At 39.8% G+C, this 25,315-nt stretch overlaps 1 protein-coding gene across 13 annotated transcripts in view; it reads right to left on the bottom strand.

Annotated features, from left to right (window-relative positions):
- TAB3 (TGF-beta activated kinase 1 (MAP3K7) binding protein 3) overlaps positions 1-25,315 on the bottom strand; it is an 89,131-nt gene that overhangs the window by 56,967 nt on the left and 6,849 nt on the right. For all 13 annotated transcript variants that reach the window (XM_077888842.1, XM_077888840.1, XM_077888831.1 and 10 more), the window contains exon 2: positions 935-1,037. The gene's annotated coding sequence lies outside the window, so the exon portion shown is untranslated. The remainder of the gene's footprint in view (positions 1-934; positions 1,038-25,315) is intronic.

Below are 25,315 nucleotides of genomic sequence, written 5' to 3'. Positions count from 1 at the left end.
CAAATCCTGCATCAGGCTCCCTGCGGGAAGCCTGTTTCTTCCTCTGCCTATGTCTCTCCCTCTCTCTCTGTCTCTTTCATGAATAAATAAAATATTTTTTTAAAAAATAGGAAGTTGGAAGACCAGCATATGCACACACCATACTCAGTTACTCCTTAGGGCAGATCTTTGAAGCTCTACCACCAGCTCCAGCCACAACCATTGGGCACCGGGAGCCTGGATGGGATTTGCCCCTTTAATTCAAAACCAAATGCTAAGTTACCCTTCTGTTGGTTGGTGAGGTTTCTTTCTTTTTGTTTTTTAAAGATTTTATTTATTTATTCATGAGAGAAACACACACACAGAGAGAGAGAGAGAGGCAGAGACATAGGCCGAGGGAGAAGCAGGCTCCATTCCATACAGGGAGCCCCACATGGGACTCGATCCCAGGTTTCCAGGACCACACCCTGGGCCGAAGGTGGCGCTAAACCACTGAGCTACCCGGGCTGCCCATTTGGGGAGGTTTCTAATAACAAGTGAAATGTACAAAGACCTTCTTAGGGTCCTGATATAGGGCTTAAATCTAAACATGAAGTGGGCAGCCCTGGTGGCTCAGCAGTTTAGCACCGCCTTCAGCCCAGGGCGTGATCCTGGATCTCCAGGATCAAGTCCCATGTCGGGCTACCCACAGGGAGCCTGCTTCTCCCTCTGCCTGTGTCTCTGCCTCTCTATGTGTCTCTCATGAATAAATAAAGTCTTTAAATAAATAAATAAACACATGAAGCTACCTGGACATCTTTTTTTTCATCCTTGCTCTTCAATGCACAAAAGGTATGGGAGTAAGGGGATGGCATAAACAAACATGTTAACAGTAATACAGATAAGATTTCAAAAAGGTTTTTTTGCTGCAAAAACTACAGAAATAAAGACATATACATAGATACACACTCCTTACCTTGAATTTTTCAAAAAATGAAGCCTCAACTAAGATACCTTGTCCAGTCTGACACACAACAAATTCACGGTGAAGAACTTGAGCAAAGGTTGCAAGCGCTATCCTAAAAAAAATGAGAGACCAAACAGGTAAGATTTCAATTACGAAAGGTTTAAAGAAAACTGCGTGAGCAAGTTATACAGTATATAAATACAAGCTCATGAAACAGAAAGCAGCTGCTTGTATACCTTTCACTACCTGAAATTTCAGTGAATAAAGTTTATGCTCGATCAATATAATGGAAAGGTCACCTGACTTTATCAGCCGCCCTGCTTCTCTTGCCACTAAGTCACTGCTAGTAGCTAAGGGAGAGCTAGCAACAGCAGAGGGTGAGGGTTAGGGCCAAGTTGTTCTGAGGTTTCATCTTCACTGAGGCTAGTTGGAGGACCTTTAGTTGCATCCCTGGCACACCACCAGTGATTCCTGCAGCTCCCCATTTATTCTAGTCATTAAGCATAATGGGTTTCAGGCTCTTTAAGAGCCAAAGGTCTTAAAATTTAAATAACTCCATACACAGGCTAAGTTATTCTCTAGTAAAGGAATTTTTAAATTTCCACACTTCAAATGAGCACTACACCCTCATTGCAAAACCCAACAACAAAGAGGATATATAGTTCTTTGTCACCTACTATACCCTCTCAGCAGAATTACAATTGTTCACTAAAGACTGGGAGGTCCTCCCCATAACCCAACTCACAAAATCACTCATCACTCAAAAATATGAAAAAAGAAAAATACTTGTTCATAAGACTCAGTGAAATAACAGTCTTACATACAGAGGAAAGCAGAAATAAGTATATATCTATCAATAATTAATTTAAATGTAAATGGACTAAAGGTCCAATAAAAAGATACAGGGAAAGGGTTGCCTGACTGGCTGGCTCAGTCAGTGGAGCATACAACTCAGGGCCATGAGTTCAAGCCCCATGCTGGATGTGGGCCCTACTTAATTTAAAAAAAAAGAAAAGAAAAGAAAAGATACAGAGTGACTCAATGAATAAGAAAACAATATTCATCTATATGCAGCTTACAAGAGACTGACTTTAGAACTAAAGACACTTGCAGACTGAAAGTGAAGGGATGGAAGATCATTTATCCTACAAATCAAGTGGGGGGAAAAAAAGCCAGGGTAGTGGGGCACCTGGGTGGCTCAGTCAGTTAAGCATCTGAGTTCTTGACCTCAGCTCAGGTCTTGATCTCAGGGACAATGGATTCCACCCCATGTTGGGCTCCACATTGAGTGTGGAGCCTATTTTTTAAAAATAATTAATTTAAAAAGCTTATTGTGTACAAAAGCCCGGGTAGCATTACTTGTATCAGACAAAATAGACTTTAAAACAAAGACTGAGCAAGAGACAAAGAAAAGCACTACACAAAGATAAAGAGAACAACACACTAAGAGGATATAACAATTATACACATCTATGCACCCAACATAGGAACACCAAAATGCATAAACCAATTATTAAAGACAGAAAGGGAGAAACAGTAATACAGTAACAGTAGTGAACTTTAACATCCCATTTACAACAATGGATAGATCATTCAGACAGAAAATGAAAAGGAAAGAATGGCTTTATTTTTTTAAAGATTTTATTTATTTATTCATGAGAGACAGAGAGAGAGGTAGAGAGAGAAGCAGGCTCTGTGCAGAGAGCCTGATGTGGGACTTGATCCCGGGACTCCAGGATCACATCCTGGGCCGAAGGCAGGCGCTAAACCACTGATCCACCCAGGGATCCCGAAAGAATGGCTTTAAATGGCACATTAGACCAGATGGACCTAACAAATATACACAGAACATTCCATCCAAAAACAACAGAAAACACGTTCTTTTCAAGTGCACATGGAACATTCTCCAGAATACATCACGTAAGGCCACAAAACAAGTCTCAATAATTTCAAGAAGACTGAAAATACATCAACCATCCTTTCCAACTGAAACAGTATGAAACTACAAATTATAAAAAATTTGGAAAAAACACAAATACATGAAGGCTAAACAACATGCTACTAAACAGGGGCAGCCAGGGTGGCTCAGAGGTTTAGCGCCACCTTCAGCCCAGGGCCTGACCCTGGAGACCCGGGGATCGAGTCCCACATCAGGGAGCCTGCTTCTCCCTCTCCCTGTGTCTCTGCCTCTCTGTGTGTCTCTCATGAATAAACAAATAAAATCTTAAAAAACAAACAAACATGCTACTAAACAATGGAACCGGGAAATCAAAAACATGGAGACATATGAAAATGAAAATATGCTGGTCCAAAATCTTTGGAATGCAGCAAAAGCACTTCTAAGAGGGAAGTGTATAGTAATACAGGCCTACCTCAAGAAACAAGAAAAATATCAAATAAACAACCTAACCTTACTTTTAAGGAAGCAAGAAAAAACAAGGCCCAGGGAACCCTGGGTGGCGCAGCGGTTTAGCGCCTGCCTTTGGCCCAGGGCGCAATCCTGGAGACCCGGGATTGAATCCCACATCGGGCTCCTGGTGCATGGAGCCTGCTTCTCCCTCTGCCTATGTCTCTGCCTCTCTCTCTCCCTGTGTGACTATCATAAATAAATAAAAAAATTAAAAAAAAAAAAGGCCCAAAACTAGTAGGAAGAAGGAAATTATAAAGATTACTGTAAAAATCAATGACACAAAGACTAAAAAAAATACAATAACAAAAAGATCAAATAAACCAGCAGCTGGTTCTTCAAAAAGATAAAATTGATAAATATTTAGCCCGATTCATCAGGGAAAAAAAAAAGAGAACTCAAATAAGTAAAAGTGGAAATGAAAGAGAAGTAACAACTGACACCACAAAAACACAAAGGATTTTAAAAGACTATTACCAAAAATTTTACAGCATGAGGGACGCCTGGGTGGCTCAGCAGTTAAGTGCCTTCCTTCAGCTCAAGGCGAGATCCTGGAGTCCCGGGATAGAGTCCCACATCAGGCTCCCTGTATGGAGCCTGCTTCTCCCTCTGCCTATGTCTCTACCTCTCTGTGTGTCTCATGAATAAATAAATAAAATATTTTTTTAAAAATTATACAGCATGAAAATGGACAACCCAGAAGATATGGTTAAATTCCTAGAAACAGATCATCTTCCAAAACTGAATCAGGAAGAAATAGAATATTTGAACAGAATTATTAATATAGGTGCAATAAAATTGAATCAGTAATCAGGATGCCTGGGTAGCTCAGCGGTTGGGCATCTGCCTTCAGCTCCAGTCATGATCCTGGGATCTGGGATCAAGTCCTGCATCGGGCTCCCTGAGGGGAGCCTGCTTCTCCCTCTGCCGGTGTCTCTGCCTCTCTCACACACATCTCTGTGTTTCTCATGAATAAATAAATAAAATCTTAAAAAAAAAAAAACCTAGTAATATATTTAACCAAGAAGGTGAGAGACCTATACTCTGAAAACGATAAAACATCAATGAAAGATGGGACACCTGGGTGGCTCAGTGGTTGAGCATCTGCCTTAGGCTCAGGGCATGATTCCAGGGTCATGGGATCGAGTCCCACATCGGGCTCCCTCTGGGGAGCGTGCTTCTCCCTCTGCCTATATCCCTGCGTCTCTCATGAATAAATAAAATCTTAAAAAGAAAATCAATGAAAGAAACTGAAAAAAAAAAAAAAACAAATGGAAGGATACTTCATGCTCATGGATTAGGATAATATTTTTTAAATATCCATACTACCCAAAGAAATCTATACATTCAATATAATCCCTATTAAAATACCAAGAACGTTTTTCACAGAACTAGAACAAATAATACTACAATCTACATGGAACCACAAAAGATCTGGAATAGCCAGAGCAATCTTAAAAAAGAATAAAGCTGGAGGTATTACAATCCTAGGTATCAGGACATACTATAAAGTTGTAATAATCAACCCTATGGTACTAGCACAAAAACAGACACAAAGATCAAAGAAACAAAAGAGCACAGAAATAAACCTAAACTTAGTCAATTAATCTATGACAAAGGAGGCAAGAGTACACAATAGGGTTAGGGTTAGAGTCTCTTTAATAAATGATGCTAGAAAACTGGACAGCTGCATGCTGAATGGACCACTTTATTACACCATACACACACACAAAAAAAACTAAAAATGGATTGAAGACCTAAATGTAAAACCTGAAAATATAAAACTCCTAGAAGAAAACATAGCTAGTAATTTGTTTGACATGAGCTTTAGCAACATTTTTCTAGATATCCCCCTTGCAGGCAAGGGAAACAAAAGCAAAATTAAACTATTAGAACTACACCAAAAAAAAAGCTTTTAGGCAACAAAGAAAAGCATCAACAAAATGAAAAGGCAACCCACTGAATAGAAAAGATATTTGCAAATGATACTAAATAATAATATGGAACCAATATTCAAAATATTAGAAAAACTTCTAAAAACTCAATGGCAAAATACACAAATAATCTGACTAAAGAATGAGAAGACTTGAATGGGCACTTTTCCAAAGACATAAAAATGGCCAAGAGACACATAAAAAGATGCTTAGTCATCAGGAAAATGCAAATCAAAATAACAATGAGATACCACCTTAAACTTATCAGAATGGCTATTATCCAAAAGACAAGCAATAACAAGTGTTGGCAAGGACATGGAGAAAAAGGATCTGCTTGTAATGTAATGGGTATAGCCATTGTGGGAAACAGTATGGAAGTTTCCCAAAAAATTTAAAAAAGAGATATTACACAATAATTCACTACTGGGTACTCACCCAAAGCAAATGAAAACATTAATTCAAAAAAATATATGTGCCCTTATGTTTACTGAAGCATTATTTACAATAGCCAAGATAAGGAAGCAATCCACATGTCCAACCATAGATGAATGGATGAATGAAGATATGGCAGGTATGTATATGTGTGCATGTGCATATATAATGGAGTATTACCCATAAAAAAAGCTATCTTGCCATTTGAGACAATATAGATGGGGACCAAGAAGATATTATGCTGGGACACCTGGGTGGCTCAGCGGTTGAGCATCTGCCTTCGGCTCAGGAAGTGATCCCAGAGTTCTGGGATCGAATCCGCATCAGGTTCCTGCAGGGAGCCTGCTTCTCCTCCCTCTGCCTATGTCTCTGCTTCTGTGTCTCTCATAAGTAAATAAATAAAATCTTTAAAAAAAAAAAGGAAGGTATTATGCTAAGTGAAGTCAGAGAAAGACAAATACTACTATGATTTAATTTAATGTAGAATCTAAAAAGCAAAACAAACAGACTCTTAAAAATGCAGAGAACAAACTGATGGTTGCCATAAGGGAGACAGGTGCAGGACTGGGTGAAACAAAGAGTGAAACCTGCAAACTTTTTTTTTTAATGATTTTTATTTATTTATTCGTGAGAGAGACAGAGACACAGGCAGAGGGAGAAGCAGGCTCCATGAAGAGAGCCCGATGTGGGACTCGATCCTAGGATTCCAGGATCACGCCCTGAGCCAAAGGCAGACACTTAACCGCTGAGCCACCCAGGCATCCTAAGACATGCAAACTTCTAGTTATAAAATAAGTCATTGAGGGCAGCCCCAGTGGCCCAGCAGTTTGGCGCCGCCTGTTGCCTGGGGTGTGATCCTGGAGACCCGGGATCGAGTTCCGCGTCAGGCTCCCTGCATGGAGCCTGCTTCTCTCCCTCTCCCTCTGTCTATGCCTCTCTCTGTGTCTGTCACGAATAAATAAATAAAATCTTTAAAAAAAATAAATACCAATGTAACATTATATGCTACTTATACTTCAATTTAAAAAAGAAAAAGAATGCAGTCTTCAGTTCCCTAAGAGGCTATGTTAACAATACAAGAACTGACTAGATATTTCAGGTCAACCAAGTAGCCCCACTGAATGAGGAAAAATTCTTTTGCAAAGAAAGATTACAGCTAATAATGGCAGAAGTGACCAAATTAGAACAATAACTACACTGTAGCATGCATGCATGTATGTATATATTTTTAAGTAAACTCTACCCCCAATGTGGGGCTTAAACTCAAACCCCCAAGATCAAGAATTGCATGCTCTATCAATTCAGCCAGTCAGCCCCCTCAATTTTATATCTTTTAATTAAAATAACTAATCCATGCATTGGTAATCAATGGATGGTAAAAGAATCAGGTATAAAGTGGGGTTTCATGAAGGGATCAAGACGTTATCACCTGAGCCCTCTGACAAATCAAACTATATGAAAAATTTTTCTAGAGAACCAGGAAAACTTCAACATGGACTAAATATCATATAAGCTATTAAGAAATCATTATCAGGGCAGCCCCAGTGGCCCAGCAGTTTAGCGCCGCCTTCAGCCCAGGATGTGATCCTGGAGACCCCAGATCGAGTCCCACGTGGGCCTCTCTGCATGGAGCCTGCTTCTTCCTCTCCCTCTGCCTTTGTCTCTGCCTCTCTCTCTCTGTCTCTCATGAATAAATTTTAAAAATCTTTAAAAAAAAAAAGAAATTATCAGGTGTGTTGTATATGATAATGCATTACAGTAATATAAGAAAATGTGTTTTAGAGACATATTTAGAAATAAAATAATGTCTTGGGTATGCTATAAACTCTCAGCAAAATAGTAGGGTGGAGGAAGAGGAAACAAGAATGGTGAAATGTCGATGACTACAGCACAGAGGTTCACTTTGTGTACATCTCAAAATATTCACAAATAAAAAAGGTAAAAATAAAAGTAATCAACTAGGAGTCACTACTGAGTCCTTTAAGAAGAAAGCATCAATGAATTCATTTTTAAAATATTTTATTTATTTATTCATGAGAGACAGTGAGAGAGGGGCAGAGACACAGACAGAGGGAAAGGCAGACTCCCCGCAGGGAGCCTGATGCAGGACTCAATCCCAGGACTGGGATCACAACCTGAGCCAAAGGCAGATGCTCAACCGCTGAGCCACCCAGGCAGGCATCCCCATCAATGAATTCAGATGAATGGATAAAGAAGCTGTGGTCTATATATACAATGGAGTATTACTTAGCCATTAGAAACAATGAATACCCACCATTTGCTTCAATGCGGATACAACTAGAGGGTATTATGCTGAGTGAAGTAAATCAATCGGAAAAGGACAAACATTATATGGTTTCATTCATACGGGGAATATAAAAGAGTGAAAAGGATTATAGGGGAAAGAAAATGAGTAGGAAATATCAGAGAGGGAGACAAAGCATGAGAGACTCCTAACTCTGAGAAACGAATAAGGGGTAGGGAAAGGGGACATGGGCGAGGGGATGGGGTGACTGGGTGACAGGCACTGAAGAGGGCACTTGACAGGATGAGCACTGGGTGTTATATGTTGGCAAATCGAACTCCAGTAAAAAAAATATATCAAAAAATTTTTTTAAATAAATAAATAAAAGTTGACCGTTTTCATTATTTTGTACAGAGACTGCAGAAAAAGAAGCTGGGGATATAAAACTAATGCAAAGGTTCTTAAGGAGACAGTCCAGAGATAAAATCCTTAAAAAGCCAACACTATTCTATTTAACTATCAATTTAATATTAGCATTAAAATTACCAACCCTATTAATTATAATTATCACAGTATCATTTACAAATGATAAAATTACATATATTAAGTATTTATTGAAAAGTTACCATATGCAAGGTTCTGCAATAAGTGATACAGAAAGATTGTGAATCCCATGCCCTGTTTTAAAGCTTCCACCTGAGCTGGTGAAAAAAAACATACTCCATACCCTAGTAACAAACAACAAACAGTTCACAGAAGGGAGAGATGGGTTCAGGTAAGCAAGTTTACTGAAGAAAAATAATCAAAATAAACAATAGAAAAGATAGAGGATTAAAAAAAAGGGGGGCAGCCCAGGTGGCTCAGCGGTTTATTGCCGCCTTTGGCCCAGGGCATGATCCTGGAGTCCCGGGATCAAGTCCCGCATCGGACTCCCTGCGTGGAGGCTGCTTCTTCCTCTGCCTGTGTCTCTGCCTCTCTCTCTCTGTGTCTCTCTCATGAATAAATAAATAAATCTGTCTCTGCCTCTCTCTGTATCTCTCATGAATAAATAATATATTTATTCATGAGAGACACACAAACACACAGAGAGAGAGAGAGGCAAAGACATACGCAGAGGAAGAAGCAGGCTCTTTGTAGGGAGCCCAACATGGGACTCGATCCCGGGTCCTGGGATCATGTCCTGAGCCGAAGGCAGATGCTCAACCACTGAGCCACCCAGGCATCCCAACATTTGTTTTTCTAAAAAAGATTTACTTGAGAGGGGCACTTGGGTGGCTCAGTAGGTTGAGCATCTGCCTTCGGCTATGGCCCTGACCCCGGTGTCCTGGGATCGAGCCCGACAGTGGGCTCCCTGCTCAGTGGGGAGCCTGCTTCTCCCTCTCCCTCTACTTACTGCTCCGACGCGTGTGCACACACGCTCTGCCAAATAAATAAATAAAACCTTAAAAAATTTTACTAGAGAGATGTGTGCACATGCACACATATGCACAAACAGGGACAGAATGGGAGAGGGTAAGGGAGAGGAGGAAACTCCCCATAGAGTGCAGAGCCCCACACAAGGCTTGATCTCAGGACTCTGAGACCATGAACTGTTGAAATCAAGAGTCAGATGCCTAACCAACTGAGCCACCCAGACGTCCCTCTATCAACATTTCAAAGTATGATAGATCTGTCAGTGGGACAGGAGGTAAAACTAATAAATGAACTTCCAAGAAAAGAATCCTTAGACAGGGATCAAAAAAATATAGTTCTTGAAAAAAAAATGGAGTAATACTGAATTTGAGGGCACATTCTTATACCCTTAAATGCATAGTAACTAAATGCTATGTGACTGAATATACTTCCAAGTAAAAAGGCCATCTGACATTTACAGACCTATGAGATCAAGGTTACCAGAACAAGAGCATTGAAAATGAGATGTGAGCACCATTTAGAAGCAGAAGCACCACCATACTTCTGGTGAAACACCAACTCTACTGCTGCAAAAAGGGTCCAAGGCAGAAAAGTTTTTTGTTCTCCTTAAGATCCAGATGATCAGAGCAAACAAGATTTTGGCTAGGATCTTAATTAAGAGTGACCGAAGTAGCAAGAAAAAAAAGCCTTACAGAAGATATCCAGTAAGGGAGAGAATTTGACTTTTTAAAATTTATTTTATTTTTTAAAAAGATTTTATTTGGGATCCCTGGGTGGCACAGCGGTTTAGCGCCTGCCTTTGGCCCAGGGCACGATCGTGGAGACCCGCGATCGAATCCCACATCGGGCTCCCGGTGCATGGAGCCTGCTTCTCCCTCTGCCTGTGTCTCTGCCTCTCTCTCTCTCTGTGTGACTATCGTAAATAAATAAAAATTTTTTTAAAAATTTTTTTAAAAAGATTTTATTTATTTATTCATGAGAGATAGAGAGAGAGAGAGAGAGGGAGGCAGAGACACAGGCAGAGGGAGAAACAGGCTCCATGCAGGGAGCCCAAAGTGGGACTCTATCCTGGGACTCCAGGATCATACCCTGGGCTAAAGGTGGCACTAAACCGCTGAGCCATGGGGGCTGCCCAGACTTTTTTTTTTTTTTAAGACTTTATTTATTTGACAGACAACACCAAGAGAGCACAAGCAAGGGGAATGGCAATGAGAGAAAAAGAAGCAAGCTCCCCACTGAGCAGGGAACCCAATATGGGGGATCATGACCTGAGCCAAAGCCAGACACTTAACCAAATGAGCCACCCAGGTGCCCCAAGAGTTTGATTTTAATCATAAGAATGACAAGGATGGCAAATGTGTTAGAAAGAAAAGAGTTATCTTTCAAAACTGGAAAAACTGAAGCATGTCTAAAGACAGGGAAAGGGACTGACTATACATGTGCAGATGAGAAAGGACTGGTAACAAAACAAGCTTTCCAACAGCGCAGAGGAGTTGGCAAATTCCAGAGCTACTGGACCCATGTTCTAGAAATGGCAGGGGGTGGAGGGGTGGCAATGAGCATGGGATATGAAGGAGTCATCTCCCAACTATCTCATTCCTTAGGACATGAAACATGAAGTCATTATATCATTTACTTTATAGACAAAAAAGCATAACATGACAAAACTAAGCAATCAGTATCCATAGGCAAGCATTAACAGGTCATAAAAGATGAAAAAACACTCTAATGGGCACAAAGGACATATGCCTTTAACCAGGTGTAGGGCCACAGACAAGTCACTTAACTTCTCTCAGGCCCTGTTTCCTCATCCTTTATGTAATACCATATAACTATCGCACCACCTCACAAGGCTGTTGTGGAAATTACACAAAGAAGGAAAATGGTTCTCACTTGTAAAGAACCTTATTAATTCATGAGGCTGTTTGAGAGCTCTCACAGAACAGCAAAAAGGAATCTCTGCAGAACGGCATCCATTTTTCTATTTCAAAAGGACAGATATATATTTTATCTACAAACAGATAAACCTAATACCAATGTAATTATGGTAAAAGTGTAGCTAGAAAAGCACTCTTTTCTATGACAGGAAAAAAAAATTTACCTGATATTGTACATCCCAATTTCAATAGCAATTAAGAGGGATTTCATGTTCTGAGAGTCATTCCAGACACTATTTTTAGCTGAAACTTAAATACAACAAATCTGTCCATTGTCAAGGTCTAGAAACTGCCTAAAGTTGAAGAGACTTAAAATGCTGAGTATCCTGGTAAAATTTTATTTTGATCTACACACACACACACACACACACACACACAACCTTTTGATACAAACGTACAAAATTATCCAAGCATGCACAATTACATAAGACAAAACTTAAAGAGAACTAGGGGCTAAGTCTGAAGTCTTAAAGAAACATGACAAAAATCAAATTCTGCCATAAAGAGCCAACAGGACTTCTCTTGGGTATGTCACTTTAGGTGATTTGAACCAATCTTCCTGCGGAAGTAAATAGAGCTGCACAGAATTTAAGAAATGACTTTTTTTTAAAGATTTTATTTATTTATTCGTGAGACACAGAGAGAGAAGGAGAGAGACAGGCAGAGGGAGAAGCAGGCTTCCCACAGGGAGCCTGATGTGGGACTTGATCTCAGGACCCTGGGATCACGCCCTGACCCCAAGGCAGACATTCAACCACTGAGCCACCGAGGCATCCAAAAAATAACTTTGTTAATGGATTGAAGAACCAACAGGATAGTGCTTTTGGATTGATTAGAGGACAATCCAGAAGAAACTAGAAGTTAAACTATATCTGACAGCCTGACAGGCTGAGAGACAAAAGGAAAATCCTCTTCTCCCACATTCAGGTTAGGAACCTGAAGAGCAGCACCTTATTAGTAAGGCTGAAATAGAAATGAATCGGTCCATACACTGAATGCAATTTGGCCTTGAGTCATCTGGTTGGCCCAGAAAAATCTTGAAAGTTGAAATGAGACTAAGCAATTCTGGATTCTCTCAAGCAGATACACAAAAATATGGAATACCTGGATAGCTCAAGCGGTTAAGTGTCCAACTCTTGATTTTAGCTCAGTTCATGATCTCAGGGTTGTGAGAATGAGCACTCTGTCAGGATCTACACTGGACGTAGAACCTGCCTTAAGATTTTCTCCCTCTCCCTCTGCCCTCTCTCATAAATAAATAAATAAATAAATAAATAAATAAATAAATAAGCAAGCAAGCAAGCAAGCAAGCAAGCAGATGCCACAAAAATAAATCCCTTCTGGAAGATATCCTTGGCCTCAAATAATTTGTCAAGTAATTTTTGAAATCCAATGCCCAGCATACAATTAAAGACAACTGGGCACTTGAGGAGACAAGAGAACAAGATCAAAACCCACAGAAATAATAAACAAAACAAAAAGTGACTCATAGGGACTCCAAATATTGGAATTATAACCAGAGATTTTTAAATTACAACTTGATCTCTGCAATGAAAAAAATAAGCCATAAAAAGTGAAATAGCACATTTTTAAAAGAAACAAAAAGTAATTCTGTTCACTGAGAAATACAAAAACTGAAATTAAGAATTCAACAAACAAATTTAACAGCCAGTGGGATAGTAAATCAGAAATCAGACCAACAGTTGAGACTGTAAACTAATACAGATCAGGAGGGAAAAAAAGCTTGGAATGCAGTAGAAGATATACCATACAACACAGTTAATTGGAATCGTAGAAGAGAAAACAGTATTGGGCAGAACCAGTATCTGAGTAGCTGAAATTTTCCAAAAATGATATATGATGTCAAACCACAAACTTAGGATTCTCAATGGGGGTGCCTGGGTGGTTCAGTCGGTTAAGCATCTGTCATCAGCTAAGGTCATGATCCCAGGGTCCTGGGATCCAGCCCATGTCAAGATCCCTTAGGCAGGGAGTCTGCTTTTCCCTCTCCCTCTGTACCTCCCCCTGCTAGAGCAGTCTATCTCAAATAAATAAAATCTTAAAAACAAATGCTCCGTGAATTCTAAGCTCACAATCAACAAAGAAAAACTGAACAGCATGGGGTTAGGGGGATGACTTTCTTTTTTTTTTTTAAAGATTTTGTTTATTAGGGCAGCCCCGGTGGCTTAGCGGTTTGGCGCCGCCTTCTGCCCAGGGCGTGATCCTGGAGACCCTGGATCGAGTCCCACGTCGGGCTCCCTGTATGGAGCCTGCTTCTCCCTCTGCCTGTGTCTCTGCCTCTCTCATAAATAAAGATTTTGTTTATTTATTCATAGAGACACAGAGACAGAGGGGCAGACACACAGACAGAGGGAGAAGCAGGCTCCATGCAGGGAGCCTGATGTGGGACTTGATCCCGGGTCTCCAGGATCACGCCCTGGCTGAAAGCAGGTGCTAAACCGCTGAGCCACCCAGGGATCCCCTGTTTCTGTGTATTTTTTAATTTCTCTTTGACCCATTAGTGTTCAGTAGCATGTTTAATCTCCACATATTTGTGAATTTTCTATTTTTCTTCTTGTAATTGATTTTAGTTCCATACTATTGTAGTTGGGAAAAGATGCTTAAAATGGCTTTATTTCTTCTTAGAACCATTTGGTAAATCATATATTTATAGAAATTTGTCTATTTTGTCTGAAGCTTCAAATGCATTGGCATTACAATTACACTTTTGTTTAATGTGTTCAGGTTCCTTAGTGATAGGCCTCCCTTTTATTCTTCGATTTTTTTTTATTAAAAAATAGCTTTGAGTGTACAATTTAGTGGGGTTTTTTTTAAGATTTTATTTATGAGAGAGAGAGAGAGAGACTGAGAGAGGGAGGCAGAGACACAGGCAGAGGGAGAAGCAGACTTGCATGCAAGGAGCCTGATGTGGGATTCAACCCCGGAATCCGGGAGCACGCGCTGAGCCAAGGCAGGTGTTCAACTGCTGAGCCACCCAGGCGTCCCCAATTTAGTGGTTTTTAATACATTCACAGAGTTGTCCACCATCATCATAATCAATTTTAGAACAGTTTCATCCCCCAAAAAGAAATCCTGCTTTCATTAGCAGTCACTCCTCATTATCCCCCAGCCCTTTCCCTCTTCATCAGCCCTAGGTAATCACAAGTCTTTTTTCTCCTTATAGATTCATTTATTCTGAAATTTTCACATCAATGGAGTCAGGATATTTGGTCTTTTCTGACTGACTTCTTTCACTTTGCATGATGTTAAGGTTTACCTATATTGTAACATGTATCAGTTTTACATTATATTTTTATTGCCAGAAAGTATTATATTGATGTATCAGTTTATTTATTCATTTATCAGTTGATGGACATTTGTGTGATTTTTACTTTCTGGCTATCACGAATACTACCATAAACATTCATGTACAAGTTTTCATGCAAATATATTTTTTTATTTCTCTTAGGTCTTTTTCATTCTTTACTGGGTATATGGATCTTTTTCCCCCCCTCTGTTTAAAAATAATTTCCGTGGAGGTTTAGCAATTACAGTACTTTTTCCAAAAAGCCATTTTGGATATTTCTCTATTTTGTTAATATCTGCTTTTATGTTCATTTTTTCCTTTTAGCTATTTAGGGTTTATTTTGCTTTTCTTATTCTGACCTCTTAACAGGGATAGTTAGGTATGAGTTCACAACCTTATTTCCTTCCTAACACATGGATTTAAAACTATCATTTCACTTTCAAGTATTGCTTTACCTGAATCCTGTAATTTTTGGGAGGTAATATTTTCATTATTTTGAATCATTTTATAATTTCTATTGTTATGTCTTCTTTGATCAGTGGGTTATTTAAAATAGTATATAAGTTCTAGTAATATGAGAATTTTCTAAGTGTGCAAATTTTGTAATTGGCTTCTGGCTTTATCACATTTTTCTTAGAGAACTTCCTTTGAGTGATTTTAGTCTAAAATCTCTTCAGATTCGCTTTATGGTCAACCTGTGGTCATTTTTTGTAAATACTTAAGTGCTTAACAAGTATATATTCTATAGCTCTTGGATTCAGTGTTCTATGTGTGCCCATTGGTGAAGTTTGTTAACTGTGTTGTATCTGTATCATTACAGATTTCTTATCATCTTATTCTTTTAACTACTGAAACAGATCTTTAAATCTGCCACTGTGATATTGACTTGTCTGTTTCTCCTAGTAATTCTATCCACTTTACCTATATATATAATTTGAGGCCATGTTATCAAGTGCATGCAAATTTAATTATATTGTTCTGGTGCATTAAACATTTTATTGTATTTGAAGTGACTCTTTTAACTGTAGTGACGATTTTTCTTTGATGCCTATTTTGTCTGAAACTAGCTCTTCCATCTTTATTTTGGCTAATGTTTGCGTGATGTATTTTTCTGTCCTTTTAATTTTAATCTTTTTGTATTAGGTTTTATATGGGTCTTTTGAAAGGAATATCTGTAGGTTTTTTTAAAATCCAGTCTGGGGATCCCTGGGTGGCACAGTGGTTTAGCGCCTGCCTTTGGCCCAGGGCGCGATCCTGGAGACCCGGGATCGAATCCCACATCGGGCTCCCGGTGCATGGAGCCTGCTTCTCCCTCTGCCTATGTCTCTGCCTCTCTCTCTCTGTGTGTGTGACTACCATAAATAAAAATTAAAAAAATAAATAAATAAAATAAAATCCAGTCTGATAATCTTTCATTTTTGTGGGGACATTTGATTGATTCACATTTAATATGATTACTGGTATTTTTTTTAATTTTTATTTATTTATGATAGTCACACAGAGAGAGAGAGAGAGAGAGAGGCAGAGACACAGGCAGAGGGAGGAGCAGGCTCCATGCACCGGGAGCCCGACGTGGGATTTGATCCCGGGTCTCCAGGATCGCGCCCCGGGCCAAAGGCAGGCGCTAAACCGCTGCGCCACCCAGGGATCCCTGATTACTGGTATTTTGGGATAACTTACAGCACCATATTTCTGTTTCGCTTGTTACGTATTTGTTTCTTCCTTTAGTTTATTTTTTGTATCAGTTTTTCCATTATTGGTTCAAATACCACATACTCACTTTAATTCTTTTTGTGATTATCCCAGCACTTACAGCATGTATATTTCACTTATCACAGTCTAGTGTTAAGCGATACTTTTACTTTCCTCTTGGTTGAAAGCAAGAACATTAAAATTCCTTAGTTCCATTTAACCACCTGCTGATGTACATACTGTTGTCCTGTAATTTCATTTTCTTTTTTTTCCCTTTTTTTTTCATTTTCATTTATATGTTTTTTCTTATAAAAAGTGTACATGGGCAGCCCGGGTGGCTCAGTGGTTTAGCGCCGCCTTCAGCCCAGGGCCTGATCCTGGAGACCTGGGATCGAGTCCCACATCGGGCTTCCTGCATGGAGCCTGCTTCTCCCTCTGCCTGTGTGTCTCTCTGTCTTTCTTGAATAAAAAAAATAAAACCGGGGAAACCTGGGTGGCGCAGTGGTTTAGCGCCTGCCTTTGGCCCAGGGCGCAATCCTGGAGACCCGGGATTGAATCCCACATCGGGCTCCAGGTGCATGGAGCCTGCTTCTCCCTCTGCCTATGTCTCTGCCTCTCTCTCTCTCTCTCTGTGTGACTATCATAAATAAATAAAAATTTTTAAAAAAATAAAAATAAAAATAAAAAAAATAAAACCTTAAAAAAAAAGAAAGAAAGAAGTGCAATAGAAATTAAAAGGTCAAGAAGATCAATAAAACTAAGATCTGGTTCTTCGAAAAGATAACAAAATTGTGAACCTTTAGCTAGACTCAACACAAAAAGAGGGCTCAAATACATAGAAAACAGAAATCAAAAAGAAAACAGATACCACATAAATTTTAAAAAATCATAAGAAACTACAATAAACAATTATATGCAAACTGAAAAACCTGGAAGAAATGTATAAATTCCTAGAAACATACAACCTTCCAAGACTGAATCATGAAGGAAGAGAATATGTGAATAGAACAATTACTAGTAAGGAGACTGTCAATAATCAAATACCTCCCAAAGAGCAAAACACCAGGACAATGACACTAATGAATTCTACCAAACATTCAAAGAATACTAATTATTCTCAAACTCTTCCAAAAAACGGAAGAGAAGGGAACACTTCCCAACTTGTTTTATAAGGCCAGCATTACTCTGATACCAAAACTAAACAAGGGTACCACAAGAAAATTAAAGGCCAGTATCACTGATGAACACAGATGCAAAATCCTCAACAAAATATTAACAAGGCAGCCCGGGTGGCTCAGCGGTTTAGTGATGCCTTCGGCCCAGGGCGTGATCCTGGGGACCCGGGATCGAGTACCATGTCAGGCTCCCTGCGTGGAGCCTGCTTCTCCCTCAGCCTGTGTCTCTGCCTCTCTCTATCCCTCTGTCACTCATGAATAAATAAATAAATAACATTAAAAAAAATATTAACAAACTGGGACGCCTGGGTGGCGCAGTGGTTGAGTGCCTGCCTTTGGCCCAGAGCATGACCCTAGAGTCCTAGGATTGAGTCCCACATCGGGCTCCCTGCATGGAGGCTGCTTCTCTCTCTGCCTATGTCTCTGCCCCCCTCTCTCTCTCTCTCTCATGAATAAATAAAACCTTTAAAAAAAAATTAACAAACCAAGTTTAACAATACATTAAAAGTATCACACGCTAGAATCAAGTGAGATTTATTCCAGGGATACAAACACACAAATCAATCAATGTTGCACACCACATTAACCAAATAAAGGATAAAAATCATATGATCATCTCAATAGATGCAAAAAATTCAACATCTTTTTATGGTAGAAAGTCTGAACAAAGTGGGAATAGAGGAAACATACCTCAAAATAATAAAGGCTATATATAACAGCCTCTCCGTTAACATCATACTCCTACAGTAAAAAGCTGAAAGCTTTTCCTCTAAGATCAGGAACAACACAAGGATGACCACTCTCACCATTTTGATTCAACATAGTATTGGAAATCTTAGCAGACCAATTGGGCAAGAAAAAGAAATAAAAAGCATTCAAACTGGTAACAGAAAAGAAAAACTGTTAATACTTGTAGATGACCTGATATATGTAGAGAAAATGCTAAAGACTCCACCAAAAAACTGTTAGAACTAAAAGATGCAGTAGTTGCAGGAAACAAAATCAAAACACGGAAATGTGTTGCACTTCGATTAACTAATAACAAATTATCAGAGAAATTAGGGGCGCCTGGGTGGCTCAGCTGGTTAAGCATCTGCCTTCAGCACAGGTCACGATCCTGGGGTCCTGGGATTAAGCCTGGGAATCCCTGCTCAGCGGGGAGCCTACTTCTCTTTCTTCCTCTGCTGCTCCCCCTGCTTGTGCTCTCTTCCCTCTCAAAAAAACTCTTTTTAAAAAGACAAAGAAATTAAGGAAACAATCCTATTTACAATTATATAAAAAAGAATAAAATAGGTAAAAATTTTAACCAAAGAGGTCAAAGATCTGTCTGTACACTGAAAATTGTTAAGATACTGATGAAAGAAACTGAAGACACAAATAAATGGCAAGATATTATGTGCTCATGGATCGGAAGAACTAATATTGCTAAAATGTCCATAACCACTCAAAGCAATCCATAGAGTCAATGCAATCCCTATCAAAATACCAAAGGCAGTTTAGTATTCTGAACAAACAATACTAAAATGTGTAGAACTGGGCAGCAGTTTAGCGCCACTTGCAGCCCGGGGTGTGATCCTGGAGACCCGGGATCAAGTCCCGCGTCGAGCTCCGTGTGTGGAGCCTGCTTCTTCCTCTGCATGTGTCTCTGCCTCTCTCTCTCTCTCTCGAATAAATAAAATCTTTTTTTAACATTCTTAAAATAAATAAATAAAATACATTATAAATGTGCAAAGGGCCAAGAATATCCAAGGTGCTCTAAAAGGACAAGCAAGTGGAAGATTCTGTTCTACTGAACATCAAGATTTATGATAAAGTTTCAGTGAAGAAGACAGTGTGGAATCAATGCAGGAAGCAATGGAAAAGAACAGGCAGCTGTGAAACAGAACCACAAACATAGGAATATTTGATTCCCGACAAAAGTAGAGAGAATACTGCTGGGACAATTAGCCATGTAGAAAACAATGATAACATTCCCTTTCTCACACAATGCACAAAAATCAATTTCAAGTACAAGCTAGACCTATATGTGAAAGCCAAAATAATAAAGCTTCTTGGAAGATGAGAGTATCTTCAAGACCTTTAGATAGGGAAGGATATTTTTTTTTTTAGATTTTATTTATTTATTCATGAGACAGACAGACACACACACACACACACACACACACACACACAGGCAGAGGGAGAAGCAGGCTCCATTCCATGCAGGGAGCCTGACCCGATACCGCATCTCCGGGACCACACCCTGGGCGGAAGGCGGCGCTAAACCGCTGAGCTACTCGGACTGCCCAGGGAAGAATATTTATTTATTCTTTTAATGAAAGGCGAAAGATTTATACGATCCGAAGAGAAAACAGAGTATCTTTTTTTTAAGATTTTTTAGTTTATTTATTCATGAGAGACACAGAGAGGCTGAGACACGAGCAGAGGAAGAAGGAAGCTCCATGCAGGGAGCCTGACATGGGACTCGATCCCAGGACTCCAGGACCACACCCTGGGCTGAAGGCGGTGCTAAACCGCTGAGCCACCCGAGCTACCCAGGGAAGGATATTTTAAACTGAATCTGAGGGCAGCCCGCGTGGCTCAGCAGTTTAGCGCCGCCTTCAGCCCACGGCCTGATCCTGGAGATTCGGGGCTCCCTGCATGGAGCCTGCTTCTCCCTCTGCCTGTGTCTCTGTATCTTTCTCTGTGTCACTCATGAATAAATACATAATAATCTTTTTTAAAAATTAAAAAAATAAACTGAATCTGATATCTAAGTTAAATACAAAGGAAAATATTTCTAAGTAAGATGACATTAAGGGCAGCCCAGGTGGCTCAGCGGTTTAGTGCTCCCTTTTAGCCCAGGGCCTGATCCTGGAGACCTGGGATCGAGTCCTACCTCAGGCTCCCTGCATGGAGCCTGCTTCTCCCTCCACCTGTGTCTCTGCCTCTCTCTCTCTGTGTCTCTCATGAATAAATAAATAAAATCTTGAATGAATGAATGAATGAATGAGATGACACTAAAATAAAGAATTTTGGAGGGCAGCCTGGGTGGCTCAGCAGTTTACCACCACCGCCGCCTTCCGCCCAGGGCGTGATCCTGGGGTCCCAGGATCCAGTCCTGCATCAGGCTCCCTGCATGGAGCCTGCTTCTCCTCCCTCTCCTTATGTCTGTCTGTCTGTCTATCTGTCTCTCTCTCTCTGTGTCTCTTGTGAATAAATAAAATCTTTTAAAAAATAATAATAAAATAAAATTAAAAAAACAAAGAATTTTGGTACGGACGCCTGGGTGGCTCAGTAGTTGCACCTCCCTTTGGCTCAGGTCATGATCCCTGGGTCTCAGGATCAAGTCCCACATCAGGTTCCCCGCATTGGAGACTGCTTCTCTCTGTATGTCTCCCATGAATAAATAAACAAAACCTTTAAAAAAAGGATTTTGGTTTATCAAAAGACATCAGAAATGAAAAAAACAAGCTCATGCAACCAGCAAGGGCTCATTTCTAGCCTATAATAAAGAACTTCTACAAATCAGCAAATCAAAATAGTCAACAAAGTACATGACACATTCTTGAAGGAATTCAGCCCAAAATAGTTATAAAAGTACAAACCTCAGTCACCTAGAAAATTTAGTTGTAAATACTGAAACTTTACCAGAGATTTAAAGCAAAAGATTTTACTATATATTAACATTTTAAAAAATGTTTCAGGTGTCCATATTAAAATAAACCAGTTCTCTCTTCTCCAGTGAACTCCAAAAGAAATACTTATCATTGAAAAAATCTTTTTTAAAATTTTTACTTATTTATTTATTTATTTATTTATTTTTAGATTTTTTATTTATTTCTTAGAGACAAAGACAGAGAGAGACACAGGGAGAGGAAGAAGCAGGCCCCATGCAGGGAGCCCGACGTGGGTATCCATCCCGGGTCTCCAGGATCTCGCCCTGGGCTGAAGGCGGCGCTAAACCGCTGAGCCACGGGGGCTGCCCAAATCTTTTTTTTTTTAATATTTTATTTATTTATTCATGAAAGATAGAGAGAGAGGCAGAGACACAAGGCGAGGGAGAAGAAGGCTCCATGCAGGGAGCCTGATGTGGGACTTGATCCAGGTACTCCAGGATCACGCCCTGAGCCGAAGGCAGACGCTCAACCACTGAGCCACCCAGGTGTCCCTGAAAAAAATCTTGTTTAAGAAATCTTGGCTTAAAAAAAAAAAAAAGAAATCTTTGCTTACTCCAAGTTCACAAAGACATTCCCCAAAAACTGAAACCTACCTACATATTCCATCAACAACTGAATAATAGTGATACAGCCACACAATGGAATATACCCTAATGAGAAGAAACATCTACAACCATACACAAGAATATAAATGAATCTCACATTCATAACGTTGCCCAAGAGTACAGTAGGATTCCATTTACATAAAGCACATAAATAGGCAAAACTATGTTATGTTAAATGTCAGGGAAATGGTGAAGGAGATGAAGAGGTACAAACTTCCAGTTAAAAAAAAAAAGTCAGGGAAATGGGGGGCGGTGGGTGGGTAGGGTAGTAAACAATCAGAAAAGTGGCTTCTAAGTGGCTAGCAATGTTCACTTTCTTGATCTGGGTGCTGGTACAAAAGTGTGCTCAGTTGGTGAAAATTAACTGAGCTGTTTATTACTGATGTATGCTTTCTGCATATTTAATAAACTTTTAATAAATTATTTCATAGTATGAAGGAATATTTATTTTTCAAAATTTGTTAGGGGATAGGAGAGCAAAAAAGTTTGAAATCTATTGCTTTAGGTCAAATCACACAAATCAAATAACTTATCAAAACTTATGGGACGCCTGGGTGGCTCAGTGGTTGAGTGCCTTCAGCTCAAGACGTGATCCCGGGGTCCGGATCAAGTCCCTCATCGGGCTCCGTTAGGGGAGCCTGCTTCTCCCTTTGCCTGTATCTCTCTCCGCATCTCTCTGTCTCTGCATCTCTCACAAATAAATAAATAAAATCTTTTAAAAAAACAGAACTTAAAAAGTAGGTATTAGATAACATGCTAACTACCAAAAAAATACTCATGGGGTGTCAAACTAACTAGAAACTCACAGTAAAATTGGTTTGAAACTATTCAAACCCAAAAAGATAAACTGATTTATATCCAGATTTAGTGACATAACAATTCATAAAGCTCCAACACAAGCCACGTAATCTTAGGGTTTTATTAAAGAGGGTCTTTCAAATCTAAGAAATGAACTAATAGATTCACACATCTAATCAAATCTCCAAATTTTTTAAAGATTTTACTTATTTGAGAGAGAGCAAGAGCGTGTGCACATGCACAAGTAGGGGGAAGGGCAGAAGAAGAGGGAGAAGCAGACTCCTCGCCAAGCAGAGAGCCCACTGGGAGCCCAACATGGGCCAATCCCAGGACCATGACCTGAGCCAAAGGCAGACACTTAACTGACTGAGCCCCCCACGCACCCCAAATCTCCTAATCTTATAAATGAAGAAACCAGGGTCCTTTGTGTTGGGTTTTTTTTTTTTTAAAGATTTATTTATTCATGAGAGACACGAGAAAGGAAGAGGGAGAGGCAGGTTCCCCAAACTGACGTGGGACTCTGGGATCACAAGCTGAACCAAAGGCAGACTCTCAACCACTAAGACACTGAGGCTCCCATAACTTTAACATTTTTAAAAGAAAGAATGACTTGTCATTCTGAAGCTAACTCCATCAAAAGTGTACAGTACATAAAACAACCCATTTTTAGTCCTGTGAAACATATTTTTAAATTATAAAAATGCTTTACTCTCCACTCCATCCCCATAGCATTCTTTCCATGTCATAGGACTTTTTTTTTTTGAAAGAGAGAGCAGAGGGAGAAGAATAAGCAGACTTCCCACTGAGCACGGAGCCTGATGCAGGGCTTGATCCCAGAACCTTGGTATTATGACCTGAGCAGAAGGCAGTCACTTAACTGACTGAGCCACCCAGGTGTCCTTTTATTTCAAACTATAAAGTTCAACGCCAAGAGGAATCCTTGGACTTGCCATCTCCAGGGGAAACACCTGGCCTTCTAAGGATCTGCAGAAAATTCAAATCAGAGAATGGTTTTAGGGACTCTTGGGTGGCTCAGCGGTTGAGTGTCTCCCTTTGGCTCAGGGCATGATGATCCTGGAATCCCAGGATCAGTCCCACATCTGGCTCCCTGCATGCAGCCTGCTTCTCCTTCTGCCTGTGTCTCTGCCTCTCTCTCTCTCTCTCTGTCTCTCATGAATAAATAAAATCTTAAGAAAAAAAAAAAACGGAAAACAGTTTTATGGCCACAGATACTTATTCCTTAATGAAATGGGAGGCCTCAATGATATAAATACAAACAATTAAAAATTACTTAACAACTAAATGCAACATGGTATCCTGGATTGGATCCTGGCATAGAAAAAGGACATTATCTGGAAAACCAGTGAAATCAAATAAAATTGGAGTTTAGCTGGTAGAAATGTACCAATGTTAATGTCTTAGTTTTGAAAAATATACTATGGTTATGAATATCCAAGTGAAGGGTATATGAGCAATGTGTACTTTCTTCAAAACTCTTCTGTAAATCAAAAGTTATTCCAAAATAAAAAGCTTATTGAAAAAGAAATGACACCAAGAACTATCAAAAGTTGGTAGCTTAATTCTAACACAATCAAAATGTCTTCATTCTGTATCTTCACATGACTTAAATAGGTGATGCGGGCAGGTTCACAAAAAGGATTCTTTAAATGCCATTTCTCCAATATTACTAAATAAAATAAACCTCAAAAAAGCTTCGAAAATGCTAACTTTAGGTAGGAATGAGAATGAAAAGCTATGAAGCCATTTCTCATTAGAAAAGGAGAACAAAAAAACAAAAAAAAAAGAAAAGGAGAACAATACTGTTTAAGAACAAGAGACACAGAGAGTGGACAGCCTAGTAGAGAGGAGTATTCTAGTTGTTTTTTTTTTTTAAGATTTTATGTATTTGAGAGGGGAGAGACCGAGAGAATGAGCGCACACAAGCAGGGGAAGCAGCAGAGGGAGAGGGAGAAGCAGGCTCCCAGCTGAGCAGGGAGCCTGAAGCGGGCTCAATCCCAGGATCATGACCTGAGCTGAAGGCAAACATTTAACCGACTAAGCCACCTAGGCACCTCAGAGAGAGGGGTATTCTAAAGGTCCTAAAACAGTAACACTTAATAATAAATATATGTATGTTATTTATGCACTTGCCTCTGAGTTAGCTGTTTTAATTGCTTTATATATATATTAAGACACTGAACCTTCCCAAGAACCAATACGATTAGCAGTACAGGGACGCCTCAGTAGCTCAGTGGTTGTGTTTGCCTTTGGTTCAGGGCGTGATCCTAGGTCCCGGAATCAAGTCCTGCATCGGGCTTCCTGCATGGAGCCTGCTTCTCTCTCTCTCTTTCATGAATAAATAAATAAAATATTAAAAAAAAAAAAGTAAGAAGCACAGTACTAATACCTACATTTTACAGATGAGAAGTTCTGTAAGTGATGGAATAGAGGTTTGAGGGCAACCACCATACTATAAAAAAGCCTTTTGAGGAGCCACACCGGGGAAAAACACTTGTGCCTTCTAGAGATCAGGTCCCACTACTCACCCTGTCCTCAGCATCCACTAGAGAAGCAAGCCCTCTGCCCAAGACTTGGGAGTTCTTCTGAGGACTGTGAAGGAATGTGACTCCCCCATCCCTTCTCCAAGATTGTGCTCATAACCTTGCAGTACCTGATGCACTCAGTGCATATTCTTCTTGAGATACTGTGACACATGCAAGTTAGCTTTTGTAGCACTATCAGTCTTCAAATTCAAATATGTGGGACTGGCCTGGGAATCTGAAGGC

This window comes from Canis aureus, chromosome X, assembly GCF_053574225.1.
Source record: "Canis aureus isolate CA01 chromosome X, VMU_Caureus_v.1.0, whole genome shotgun sequence".
NCBI lineage: Eukaryota > Metazoa > Chordata > Mammalia > Carnivora > Canidae > Canis > Canis aureus.
The sequence above is the reverse complement of the archived record's forward strand: the minus strand, read 5'-3'. Positions and strand labels throughout refer to the sequence as shown.